We start from the raw sequence: 13,804 nt of genomic DNA, 5'->3' as shown, positions 1-13,804 counted from the left end.
CAATCTCATCATCTTTTCTTTCAACAGATTTGTGAACACGTCGTTTAGAAGCATAAAAGTCTTTGACACTTTTTGCCCTACCATTGACCATTTGTCCAAAGATACGTTTTACATTTCCGTTGAAAGTCTTTTCAACATCAAATTTCTTATTGTCAGAATAAAATTGATTTGAAATTTCAACTTTTCCAACTTTCTTCATAAAATTTTCAGCACACAACGGTGGAAAATTTTCATCGTTCATAGTTGGAACTGATCTTTCAACTTTTTTCTCAACACGTGGCTCCTCTGATTTTGTGGAATCAGATTCATCACCAGACTTGTTACCTGAACCTTTCACGACCATTTTTGATTTATTACATTTTCTTTTCTTTTCAAAGCACTCTTTGAACATTCTCCCTTTTCAAAGATTGAATTTCCAAAGCCTGTAAATTTTCGGGTTGAAAGTTCAGTGTTATCGACAACTTTCTCTTTCAATTTACCAGAGACTTCCTGTTTTGGTTTGAATGTTTTCGGGCAATTCTTAGTAACATGACCAGCAATCTTGCACTGAAAACAGGTTCTGGTTTCTATCTTCTCCTGAACAACATTCTTCTTCAACGCTTCTTGCTTCTTGGAAAGGAATTCCTGATTTGTCTGCTTTCTGAATGATTGTTCTTTCTCAGCTTCTGTTGTTTTCCCTGAAACAAACACAGTTTTTGGTTTATAAACTTTTTCATTTTTATAGTTTTTCGGTGGAACAAAACCAAGACCTTTCTTTTTGAAATTACGATTATGGTTTGATTTCTTTTGGAAATTATAACCACAATTGTAACCCATTTTCTTGTTAATTCTTTGTTGAACTCTTGAAGTGTATTGTTTAAGTTTTCCGGAAAGATTTAAATCTTTTATTTCAGAAATAATAATTTTTGTGATTTTGAAAACCTTTTGAATCATTTCAAATTTGACACTTCTTATTGGAAAAGCATCATCAGAATATAATTTGTCAGAATCTTTCAAAGTATATGCCACTTTGAATGATTCATCATGCAAATTAGATTTTGATAGCAAAAATTGTTTGTCATAAACCCGTTTATCCTTTTTGACTGTTGACTTTGACGTGTCGAACTCAGATTTTGACTCGAGTTTGAACTCCATGTTTGACTCCTCACTGTCGTCTTTATCTAACACCTGATCGACCACACTTTTTATCAACTTTGACTCATGATCAGTGTCGGATGACGTGTATGTAACATCAATATTTTCTTGCAAGTTATCCGATGGCCCAGACTCCCATTTTAAGTTTATTGCTTTTTCGACTCTCTCAGAATTTGGATTTCGAGGTGAATATCCATTTTCGACCGGGGGCGGACATCTATTGTAGACCACACTTGATTTCTTACCAGAAGTCTTCACCTTTTCTTCGTCTTTTGTCACAAATTTCTTTTCTTCGGACGTCTTCACTTCTCCAAACGTCTTCAAATTTTCCACAACTGGATAAATCCTGTCAACAACAAAAGAAGAACATGAGTAACTTTCTAATAACTTTTTCACTTTCTCAGTTTCTATCTTTTGTGTTGCTAACTCCAACTCCAGATCTGCACACTTCTTAATATGAAAATTAGCATCATCAAGCTGTCTCAGGTACACTATCTTCAGTGTATTCATTGCCACAGCTTGTTCATCACTTGAATCAGTATACTTGTTGATTTCTCTGTTCATTGTATCATATGATTCTTTTAATCTGTTTATGTTATGCAGCAACTCATTGTTCTGCTTGATTAAAGAATCACAGTTCATGCATTTTTCTGGAACTTCAACTGGTTCAGCATCAACTTTTACTTCAAATTCAGGAACTTCTTTGACTTTTCTGTCTGGTTGGAAAAATTCAGCTCTTCTTTTTCTCTCAGCTTCAGCTTCAGCTTTTAATCTCTCTTCCTCTTCTTCCTCTTCTTCGAGTTTTCTTCGTCTTGCTTCAGCAGCTTCCATGACTTTCCTGCTTCTTTCTGCACATTTCAAATCATAGGCATTAGCAAAGAAAGCATTTAAAGTATTTTTGGACATCTCTTTGGCCATGAGATCTTTATCTGGACAAAAATCATCCCAACAAAAACCTTCAGCCAACTTTTCATCTTCTTGTTCTGCCAAACACACTTTGCTGTTTGTTGGAATATATTTATCCCATGAAAAGTTTTCATATTTGCTTAGACATGCTCTTTTTGAATTATCAATCACATCTCTCCCATGAGCAGTTTGTGCCTGATGCTGTGCTGGTGGTGTGACTTGATGATAAATCGCCTTTTTGTGATAATCGTTGTTTCCGAAAGGATTTTGGGCTCCGGTAGCTTCACGATTTTTGCACTCCCTCTTGAAATGCCCCTTTTCCCTGCAACGAAAATACGTAACTTTAGATTTATCAAATCCTAAAGTTGAAACATTTGCATCACGAAAATCGTCTCGGCCTGTAATTTGTTTAAACTTCTCAGCACGTCTCATCACACTAGCCATGCACCATTTTATGTCCATTAATTCCATTTCCTCGGCATTAATTTGATCGTAATCCTCTTTCGTGAGTATTGGATTACCGATCTTTCCAGCCACAAAACTACTGTAAGACTCAAGAACCATTCCTAACAAAGACATTTGATTTTTAGCAATCTCTTCAGTGTAATCTTGATCATTTTCAATACTAAGAACAATATTGCACTGAAGTTTTCTTCCGTTCTTTGTTACAGAAATGTTTGGATCGAATGATGAAAATCTTGAGCTGCTGGATCCCTGGGAAGATTTCTTTTCAGAAGAATCTTTAACACTAAAAGCAGTTTCTATCTTCGGAGAATGGTTTGTTGATCCAGTAGCACCACCCTTGTAGTACAAACCATGGTTGCAAAAGTTGGTAGGCGCTCCCTAGTCGGTCGACCGGGGAGTTGAGAGTACTCGGCCTAGGCGGAGAGTACTCGGGGAGTACTCGGACATGTTAAATTATAAAGAAATTAGTTTTTGAAAATTAAATATATGTCAAATAACATAAATTTACTAATATCTATAACAAAATAAGTGAAAATGATATTCATTCTTTAATATGATAGGCATAGAAATTATGTTTTATTATTTTTTAAGTCAAACTCGGCCCAAGTTGACCTACTAGACACAATTTTGGAAGAGGTTGCCCGCGTTTGACCGATTCCGAGTAATTAGTTGGAGTCAAAGAAAGTCGCCTCGGCAACCTACCTTGTAGCGACTACTCGGAGAGTACTCGGCCTTGGAAACCTTATTTTACAACCATGGTACAAACTGATATCCTGTTCTCCATCATAATTTTTCATCCTGGCAATCTTCCTCTGCTCCATCTCTTGAGCTTCCAGGTGTTTGATAAAATCTCCCAGTGTCATATTCTTGTAATATTTTCTGTTGGATCTCAGCATCATCAGAAACGTTCCCCATGTTTCATGTGGTAGCGCATCTGCAAGTTTTTCAACCAATTCATCAGTATCCTTTTTAATTCCAAGTTTTGACATGTTTCTCACCAAATTACAATATCTATCAATTATCTGCTTGGTGTTTTCAGACTTTAAACCACGAAACAGATCAAACTCTTTCTTCATGAGAGACATTTTATTTTTGAGCATACCATCACTCCCAACAAACTTTGCTTCCAATTCAGTCCAAATTGAATACGCAGTTCCGTCATGTTGAAGCAAAATCAGAATATCTTCTTTTATCGCTTGCTGAAGCAGACTCACCATGAGTTTCTCATCTCGATATTTCTTTTTATCCTCAGTACTCATTTCCCGAATTGGTAACTCTTTGTTGTTTCTTGTGGGTCTTTCATATGGCTCTTCAGTGTGTTCCCACGCATCTAGATGATAGGCCTCAACCCAGTTTCCAAAACGTTCAGACCACACATTATAATCATCAATATCCATGAGTTTTGGCGGTTTCTGTGACGTCCCGGTTTCATTATCAAGCAATGTACTCTGAGTAATTGAGACCGGGCTAGCAAAAGCGTTATAAAACTTGTTCTCCATGTTTCGTTTTTCAAAATTCACAAACAAACTTTGTCAAACGAACTGGTTCTCCTTGTGAAAAAACTGACAACAAACCAACAATACAATCAGTTTAAAGAATTGTCAAATACTAGAATAAGACTGGTACTCGAACTGGTGAAAATTCTGTGCGGATTGAAAGTTGACACACTGTGCGGACAGCTATGCCCCGGATCAAATTCGAATGACCTGACCCAAGCAAACTTTGAATTAATTTTGTGACCTTTTCCAATGACCTGGTTCACGAAGACACGACCTTGACCCAATATCAATGAAATATCACATGCAAAAGTCTGACAACAGTACCATCAATTGAAACTTAATTCTTATTGGGCCATTATATGACTTCACATGTAGCCTTTTTCAAACCGACGACAAACTTTATTCAAACCGAGAGATCTTGTAAAATGATTTGGCCGTTTAAACCATGAATCCGATAACAAAAACAATGTGATTTGACCGTAGGCTTTGATTGCGCCTGACACACTTTAACTTGGAATCATATGCAATATATCAAATCAAATTTATGACTGACAAATTTCAATTGTTGTTGTATAAAGATTGGGCCGCACTATAATATTTCAACAATTAAAGTTCAACTGATGTAATTGGACCGCAAGAATCACATGGGCTTTTTATCACTTCTCCACACAACACAACTCAAATCATCACTACCTTTTTTATTATAAATGGCCGACAAAAATAACTTTCAAGACTCTTTGATTGGACCGGTTATCTAAGTGGGCTGCCACTATAAAACTCAATTTGACTGAACAAATTAAAACGTTGATTGGGCCTTACATTCCATTGAACCAACAAATGATTGGACCGATTTCTTTAAAATTCTTATTGGGCCTTTACTTTTTGACACAAGACACAATGTTTCCTTTTACCAATGAATGTAACCAGCCTACAAATCTATTCACATGCACACCAATATCCGACAATATTGATCACTCCTTAAAATGTTATACACAATTCGATGTAATCCTCAAACGGAATGTTTTCTCAAACGGACACAACTTCAAAACAATCACACCCTCAAACTGTCACACACTCAAACGATCACATGCATTTTCAAACGATATTTCAAACGACATGCACATTTCCAAACGATATGATGGCTTCAAACGATAGTTCAAACGAAATGCACATTTTCAAACGACAGAATCCTGTTTCAAACGGTTAGGAAGTTTTCAAACGGTCTTTCAAACGGAATGGACCCTTTCAAACGATAGTTCAAACAGAAGGTTGCTTCAAACGATGGTTTCAAACTGGATAGGCATTTTCAAACGGAATAGCTAGGCTTCGTTCAAACGGACACCAGTTTTCAGTCAATTTTTATCAGTTATACTTCGAGTTTTGAACTGAAATTCTCAAGGGTTTGTCAAAACACAATTACGCACATATTGTGAAAGTTTCAGCCGATTTTAACCGTGAAAACTTGTAATTTTTGAAAAAGAAAGGTGTAGAAACAGAAATCGCAGCTGAATTGTATAGAACTCTTCTTCCTGAGCTCTGATACCACTTGTAGGATTGATTTCAGACCCGAACGAGTCGATCAGAAGAGTTTATCTCTAAACGAACGGCAGAAACAGACGTGTAGAGTTCAATTCAGCTAGATTCACACTATAAACTGTTGTATGATTGACATAAAGATGTTTTACAACCTGACAACACTTCGGCAGCACTTCGTTGCTCTAGCCGGAAAGTTACAAATGGTGAAAGTTTAAAAACTATTTATAGGCAAGGACCCTTCCGTTTGAAACTCTTCAAACGGACAGGACATTTCAAACTAAACCCCTATTTCAAACTTTCAGCTGCTTCAAACTTTCAGCTTCAAACTTTCAGCTGCTTCAAACTTTCAGCTTCAAACTTTCAGCTTCAAGTGTAGTAAACCGAGACTCGATATAAGACGAAGACGACAAATGCATGCACCAACAAAACACGACTACCTACAATGGTCTAACGTCTATTAGACGAACGGGTCGTGCCTTGTCTTAGTGTTGATTAGTGCCTTTGAGTTACGTTTTAAAGGGTCTTCAATATTTTAGTAATAACACTTCTTATACTTGTGTATTCGTATTTCCTTCCCAAGGATGGGATATTTTACATGTATCTGTTCGTATTAGGATTATTTTTTTAAGTCCCATTTTAGAGAATACATATTTAACCATATTCCTGTATAAAACCAACCTCCGATACTCTGTATTTCGTTATAAAAATTATGGCGAGTTTTATGTTTGAAAAACATAGTCTAAAACATGCTAGTAACCACTTGTTTAGAAAAATGTTTACTAAGTGTTAGGATTTTCGTAAAAATTTCGCCATAGTCTCCTTTGTAAATGGAGGCATCCATGCTTAATAGCATGTCATTTTCTTTTACATATATCCCGTAGAATGTTCTCACATAGCCAACCCGACAATCATACATGCAATATACCACTTATGTCATTTCAGCTTTATTAATCAAAACTGGACTGTTTTCGAGCATTTTAATAAAATAGTTAACCTTCTCCAAAAATTCCCAAATTTTTACAGAATGTCAAAATCGTTCCAAATTATATTGTGTAAAAATATCGGGGTCCGGTTCATTACCAATATTTTATAGAAATTCATTTACCGGGCTGCAATCAGATTGTTCATTTTCTGACTGCAGTCTACGGAATAATTCACTAAAAATTAATTGTACGTCCGATTGACGAAATTCCACTTGGAGGATCACCGTGACAACGGTGACCATATACGGTAAAAATTCCATGAGTTGATTCTACTCAGGTTTCAAGTTATAACTCCGAATACAACACGCTTTTTCTGCAGTAAAAACACAGCTTGAGCTGCTGTCCAAAAACAATCCTTTAAAAATAGTAAACGACCTCGAAAAATTACGATTCCAGCGCCATTTGATCGTTTGTTCAAAAAAAAATAATTTAGGCTTTAGAAAATCCGTTTTTCGATTTATAAAGACCCAGTTACAGCCTGTTTAAGTTGGCTGAAAATACCAATCAACATGCTGATTTATAGTTTAATCCCTTCGATGTTCTTGTGAATGGCATCATGCTACAACTTTTAACTACAAAACAAGATGATCAAGGGTTTAGCAAGGACTTACTACTAGCTTAAAGCTAGGGATGAATCTAGTGAGGAAAAAGTTGAGAAAAGATGATGAAAAGACTAGAACAAGCTCCTTTGAATGCTCTTCAAGATGCAAATTTCATGGATCCTTCAAAGCTTTGAATGGAACTTGAATAAGAGGAAGATGGTGATGTCAAAATGGTGGTGATGGTGGCTGCTATAGGGGAGCCGAAAATGAGAGAGAGAGTGAGGTTGGAGTGTGGTTTTTGAAGTAATGATGAGAAATCTTGGAACTCCACACTTATAAGGATCTCTTGCATATTTTGGTTAGATTGTTAAGCAACATATCACCTTGGAAACCTTCAACAAAGAGTAATTTCTAGAATAGCGAGTGTATGTCATGTTTCTATAGTGTGTGGGGATTTTTATGACCATAATTATTTAAGAATAATAAAATAATGTTTCTGACAAAATTTTGGTGTCCCGGGTAATGTCCGGTTGTTCGGTTACGTATTGTTCCGTTAAAGTGTTAAATTGTACCATATAGTGTCTTTTATGCATCTTTGTGTAACGAAATTAATTCCAACACTTAGGAAGGCGTTCAGGACCATTTAGTCAATTCTCTGTATAATACGAGTATGTTAAAAGCTGAATCATTGCTAAAAATGCAGAATTCTGCACTAAAAATGAGTTTTAGGCACTTCCCGGCATTCAAACTATCGTCTAGTGAACAGTCTCATGGTCCTCACTTCCTTACACCCATACTAGTGTAGTACTTTGTCCCTGGCTCATACTGGCCTCAATATAGTGTCTGTCTATGTGCTGGCGTTGTCAGCACGTGTCTGAGTTATCCGCTCACTGTGCTAACGGTGCTTTGTGCATCAGGTTTGTCACTAAGAGTCTGTATGAAATAAATGGAGCGACTGTATGTAAAGTGATGCACATGTATGTTTGTAACATAAATCAGTAAGCAATTTAAAGTGTCAGTTGTTATCAAGCACAGTCATTAAGCACATAATTAGAATTAATTAATTATACAGTACCTGTAATTGTGAGGGTTGTCACAATCGAGTCGTATGCTTTATCAAAGTCTAGCCTGAAGATCATAATCTCCTTACCTTGCTTTTTTGCCCACGAAACCACTTCACTAACAATCAACGGGCCATCGAAAATATTGCGTTTCTCAACAAAAGACGATAAGGTTTGTGTGAAGCACTCAAAGCATGTATGTATGTGTATACAAACACATATACACACATATACACACATGTAATCAGATGAGATGGGTATGTGAGCATTCACACAAACTATCCCTCCAGGGCGGAGCTAGTGTATTAGGAGGGGTAGCACTGCTACCCCTCAACCCTGTATCTAAATCGTTTTCGTAGTGTAAAATATTTTTTTTCCAATTTTATACAAAGGATACATCTGATCCCCCAAAGAAATAAATTGGGATGTCTATAAATTTTTGGGCTAGATACGCCACTAAATATGTTATTGAGGCCTCAACGATGTATGAGGTCAAACTAGAGGTTACCGGTACGAGCATGCTTGAATAACAAAGTACAAAGTTTGATGGTAGCATAGTAATCTAACTTATAAAGTTATAAGACCTTGCGTAGTGGAGCGCTATAGGTGTTCCATCAAGGCCATAGCGCCATATCATGCCAGGGAACACCCCCCTTCCCGTGGGGCTATGGCCTTGATTGAACCCCTATAGCCAACCAACTACTCTAAGAACTTTAAACATTGAGTAAATTCAAAGAACACATGTGTAGAAAAATTAACTAGAAAGCAAATTGTTTAAAATATTCAATTCAAATAGTAAACATGTTTTTGGGTCTCTTTTATTAACTTGGAAAGTTTTGTGTAGGTATTGTTGGTAAATTAAAATTAGAGGATGGAGTTGTGGAATTGCTTTCATATATTTGGCAAGGGTTCTCTTTCTAGCTGTCTCCCGTTCATATTCCCAATCTTCTCCTCTAGTCTAGCCGTTATTGAAGTTTCGCTCCATATTGTCGCGTCTTGTTTATCTTGTTCAATAGTTTTCTTGTTTAGTTGTTTTTGTTCACAATCGATGTTTTCTACTTGTCATAGATTGAACAATTTATCTAGTGATTCTTGATTCCATAATAAGCAATAGCATTTCTTGATATGGTATTAGAGCATCGGGCTCTCATACGTTGATCTGCCAGCTTCAAATTTTGGACCCTGCTCTTGGAATTTGGTGTTTTTTTAAAAGAAAGTTCAACAGATTTTTGGGCTCTGCTTTTCAATCGATTTAAAGATCGAATTAAGTTCAGTTTTACTTTTTAGTCTTCAATCGTTACTGTGTCATTTACATTCAATTGGGGGCTTGGTTCGATGTTAGTCCTAGTCTTAGAGGATTGGTGTCTATTAGTCTTTAATTTTTTTTGTTTGGCCATTTTTTTGAAAGATGTGAATTATTCGCGAATGTCGGGAGGTCTAGCATACATTGTTTTAACTAGATCTGCGCTAGAGAGTCCCCTCGCACAATAGATCCCTAATTTAAACCCCTCAATGAGAAACCTCCGTCACCCAGACTCGAACTTGAGACCTTGAGGGGAAAACTTACCCGGATCCACCATAGGTGGAACTTAAATACCCGTGGCCACCACTAGAGCACTAGTGATGGTTACCCGTTTTATTTTTTTGAGTATTAACTCTAAGTGAAAGTACACGTGTTAGTTACTCTGTTTAAGTCATTATCCTCTATCATTGTAAGTCGTTTTCCTTCTCTATGGATTGCAGAAGTTATCTGTAAGTCCTCTTATATTTTTTTTGTCACACTTTTGTTTTGTTTAGGCACACTTGGCTGGGTTGGATTGGAGTACCAAATTTGTTTGAAGAAGTATCATACCTCCAATTAATTTGTGTTAGTTACATTTATTGTTGATCATCATGATTAAATCAAATCACTTTTCGAAAAATCGAATATGATTTAATAAAGGTCCTAACCCGAATTTGAAATGCACACATTGCAATAAACTGGGTCATTCGATGGATATATGTTATATTTTATAGGATATCCATCCTAGTTTAAACAAAGAAATGGGCAAACTTCAAATCAAAAGCTTTAAAACTAGTATTTCAAATAATTCAATGGTTAAAAATAACCCTTTCTCTTCTACTTCTACATATTATTCTACTATTCCTTCTCTAACTTCTAATCATATCTTAAGACTCTTAAAGCTCTTGAATGACAATTAGGTGTCAGTTCTCAAAATGAAAATTGGGAAGATAATTCTATTGACTTTTTCTCATATAATCCTTTTAGTTAACATGTCTATGGTTTTTCAACTGGTGTATCTTTCTTATCTACTTCTGGTTGGTTAACAGATTTTGGTGCAAACCAACATATGGTAATGTCTGATAAGGGGCTTTTTAGTCAAATTGATGTGTCTGATTGCAACATTAAATAAAACACCCAAATGGAACTGATGCCACTGTAACTAAGATTGGGTTTTAAAATTAAGTGATCATGTTATTTTGTCCGATGTCTTTGTTGTCTTAGAATACTATGTCAACCTAATGTTTATGTACAAACTAGCCAGGGATAATAAACTTCAAGATCCTTTTAATGAACATAATTATTATATTCAAGATTTGTGTACAAAGAGAACCCTGGTTACTGGTAAACAAATCGATGATTTTTATTTTTGTGGTGATGCTTCTAAACATGTCAAGGCGTGTTTTAATAGTGTGATCTTGTTAATGTGTGGCATTCTAGATTAGGACATCATGCGCATCAGGTAATAAAAGTCTTAAATGAAATTTGAAAATTCCAAATGATATGTTACCTTGCGAAATTTGCCATAGAGCTAAACAACACAGAGAACATTTTCCTATAAGTGATCATGTGTCCTCAAACATAGGTTATTTTGTTCATCTTGATGTGTGGGAACCATATAAAGTTGCTAGTAGAGAAGGTTCTTGTTATTTTTTTTATCGTTGTTGATGACTATTCTAGATTTACTTGGGTGTATCTTTTGAAACATAAAGATGAGGTCTTCTTTAATACTGAAAGCTTTTTCAACTTGATTAAAAAATCAACTTGGTAAAATAGTTAAAGTTTCAGAAGTGACAATGGAACTGATTTTGTTAACAATAAAATACAAAAATTTCTAAATGAAAATTGCATCTTGCATCAAACTTCTTGTGTGCATACACCTCAACAAACAAACATCTTTTAAATGTGACTAGAACCTTGTTATTTAAATCTGGCCTTCTTCTTAGGTTCTGGTCTAAATGTGTGCTAAGTATTGTCTGTCTTATCAATAGAATTTCATCATTCGTTCTTAATGCAAAATCCCCTTACGAATTAATGTTCAATTTTAAACCTTTTCTACAACACTTAAGAAACTTTGGTTTCTTGTATTTTACCACCATTTTAAACGAACCAAATAAATTTTGTTATCATGTTGAAAAATGTGTTTTCTTGGTATATTCTAATAAAAAAAGGGGTTATAATTGTGGAGTTTAGATCGAAAAATAATATTTTTTTTCTAGAGATGTAAAATTTGATGAATCGATCTTTCCATTAAAAGATAATAATAATATTTCTCAATATGATTTAAATCATGAAAATTTTGTTAACACTTTAAACTCTTTTTGACATTTATGATTCACAAGATACCAAATTTCTGAAGGTGTAAACCCCGATACTGAGGAGATGGTGCTTAATGAGACCACTAACATTGTTCCACAAACTAGTAGCAACATGAATTGTGAAGGCAAGACTAAATCTCTAACAATCTCACAATCAAAGTGATGGATCTACTAAAGAAGAGAGTGATAACGGTGGTAATAATGAGACAAGCGCTCCCGAAGAAACGAGAGCTACCATTGCTTCTAGACGATCCTCTAGAACTCATCCTTACAAAAAAAATCAAGATTTTATAGTGGGAGGTAAAGTTAAATATAGTATTGAAAAGGTCGTAAACTACTCTAATCTTTCCTTTAAAAACATGTGTTTTCTATCTAAATTAAACAAAAGAGTTGAACCCAAGCTTTTTTAATTAAGCTGCTAATGACATTAATTGGGTAACTGCCATGAATGAGGAGATGAAGGCTCTAAACAAAAATTACACTTGGGAATTGGTTGAGTTACCCGAAGGTAGAAAACATATTTAGTGTAAATTGATATACAAAATAAAATACAAATCCTCAGGAGAGATAGATAGACAAGTTAGGTTAGTAGCCAAATGGTACGATAAAAAAAGAAAGTATTGACTTAGATGAAACCTTCTCACCTGTTGTGAAATTGGTGACTCTTAGATGTATTATTTGTTTGGCAGTTAATAATAACTAGCTAAGTGCGTTCAGATTCTGATGAACACAAGGATTCCATCGTTGACCGCTTCTTTTGCCATCGTCTCTACTGCAAGTACAACAACGTCTATATATCCGTGGTTCACCAATTGATCGATCATTCTGATACTATGATTCAGCGAGAAGCGATGGTAGCAATTCTTTGCCCAATGACTGGATTTGTCACAAATTTGAAAAATAATTGACGACTGAGTAGACAAATTCTTGATGTGGATATCTGTCACACCACAACCCACAACGGATCTGGTCAGGGCACGATGAATGTCCATAGCTCATGACAACTAATATAAGTTTTAATATTTAAAGCATATCCAATTTAAAATTTGTTACATGACAAGTAATTTCCATATAATCCATACGATGTTCGAAACATAAAACATAAGATTTTTTTGAATATTTTTCTAAGGCCCGTCCTATTTGTATTCATCTTCCAACCCTCATACATGATTTCCTATACATGATTTTTATATTATTTTCAAAAAAAAAAACATGCTTTTCAATGGTTGGCACAAAGATCGCAGTTTATCAACAACGCAACAATGTAACATGTATACCAACAAAAATAACAATCAAGTAAATATATGAATCAAACGAATATATGACGATGGGATATACGAATAAAAATTGTATTTCTTTTATATTAATAAAATATTTTTCATAAATTTCTTTTGATATTTTATTTATTTATTATTTTTAATACACTAAAAAGAGAATACTATATTAAATAAAATAAATAAATGATAAAATAATTATTAATAATTATTTTCCAATGACTTCAGACATTGTTATTGACATGAGAGGTTGAACGGACGTGACATATCATCTCATGCGTCCTTCCTAGGTGATTGGGAGTGGATGTATTATGTGTGTTTAATTAGAATCCGTTTAATTATGTTTAAGTAATGATTTTGTCACACCCTGGCTTTGCGGAAGCGTGGGTTTATTTGGTGTGACTTCTTAATACCATAGCTTAATCATAACAAAGCTATATGAAAGTAAAACCATGCAGAATCATCCATTGATTTAAGTTTTAAAATGAAAAGTAACACAACATTGTCTTAATGCGTTGACAAATGTAAAGGAAATACAACACTACCAAATAAAAACATTGTTTGAAAGACACAACCACAAACTTAAAATAAACGCCGTTTAAGACTTGCGACTCGTTCGGGTAAAAGTCGCAATCCCTAAACGTGGATGATCCCATACTCTAACGCAGCGTAGCATACCGTGCCAGAATCCTTAGTTCCCTGAAATACATGTAAGTTGGAAAAATCAACAAAAATTGTTGAGCGAGTTCATGTGTAGTGAGTAAGTAAAGACCTTTGTATGTATGAAACCCTGGTATGTAGCAA

At 35.1% G+C, this 13,804-nt stretch overlaps 1 long non-coding RNA gene across 1 annotated transcript in view; it reads right to left on the bottom strand.

Annotated features, from left to right (window-relative positions):
- Positions 1-13,441: 13,441 nt before the first annotated feature.
- Positions 13,442-13,804, bottom strand: part of LOC110925949 — a 42,282-nt gene continuing 41,919 nt past the window's right edge. The window contains exon 2 of the long non-coding RNA XR_002584880.2: positions 13,442-13,699. This is a non-coding gene — a long non-coding RNA (uncharacterized LOC110925949). The remainder of the gene's footprint in view (positions 13,700-13,804) is intronic.

The sequence above is a fragment of the Helianthus annuus genome, chromosome 2 (genome assembly GCF_002127325.2).
Source record: "Helianthus annuus cultivar XRQ/B chromosome 2, HanXRQr2.0-SUNRISE, whole genome shotgun sequence".
NCBI lineage: Eukaryota > Viridiplantae > Streptophyta > Magnoliopsida > Asterales > Asteraceae > Helianthus > Helianthus annuus.
This window is presented reverse-complemented; position numbering and strand designations above follow the sequence as displayed.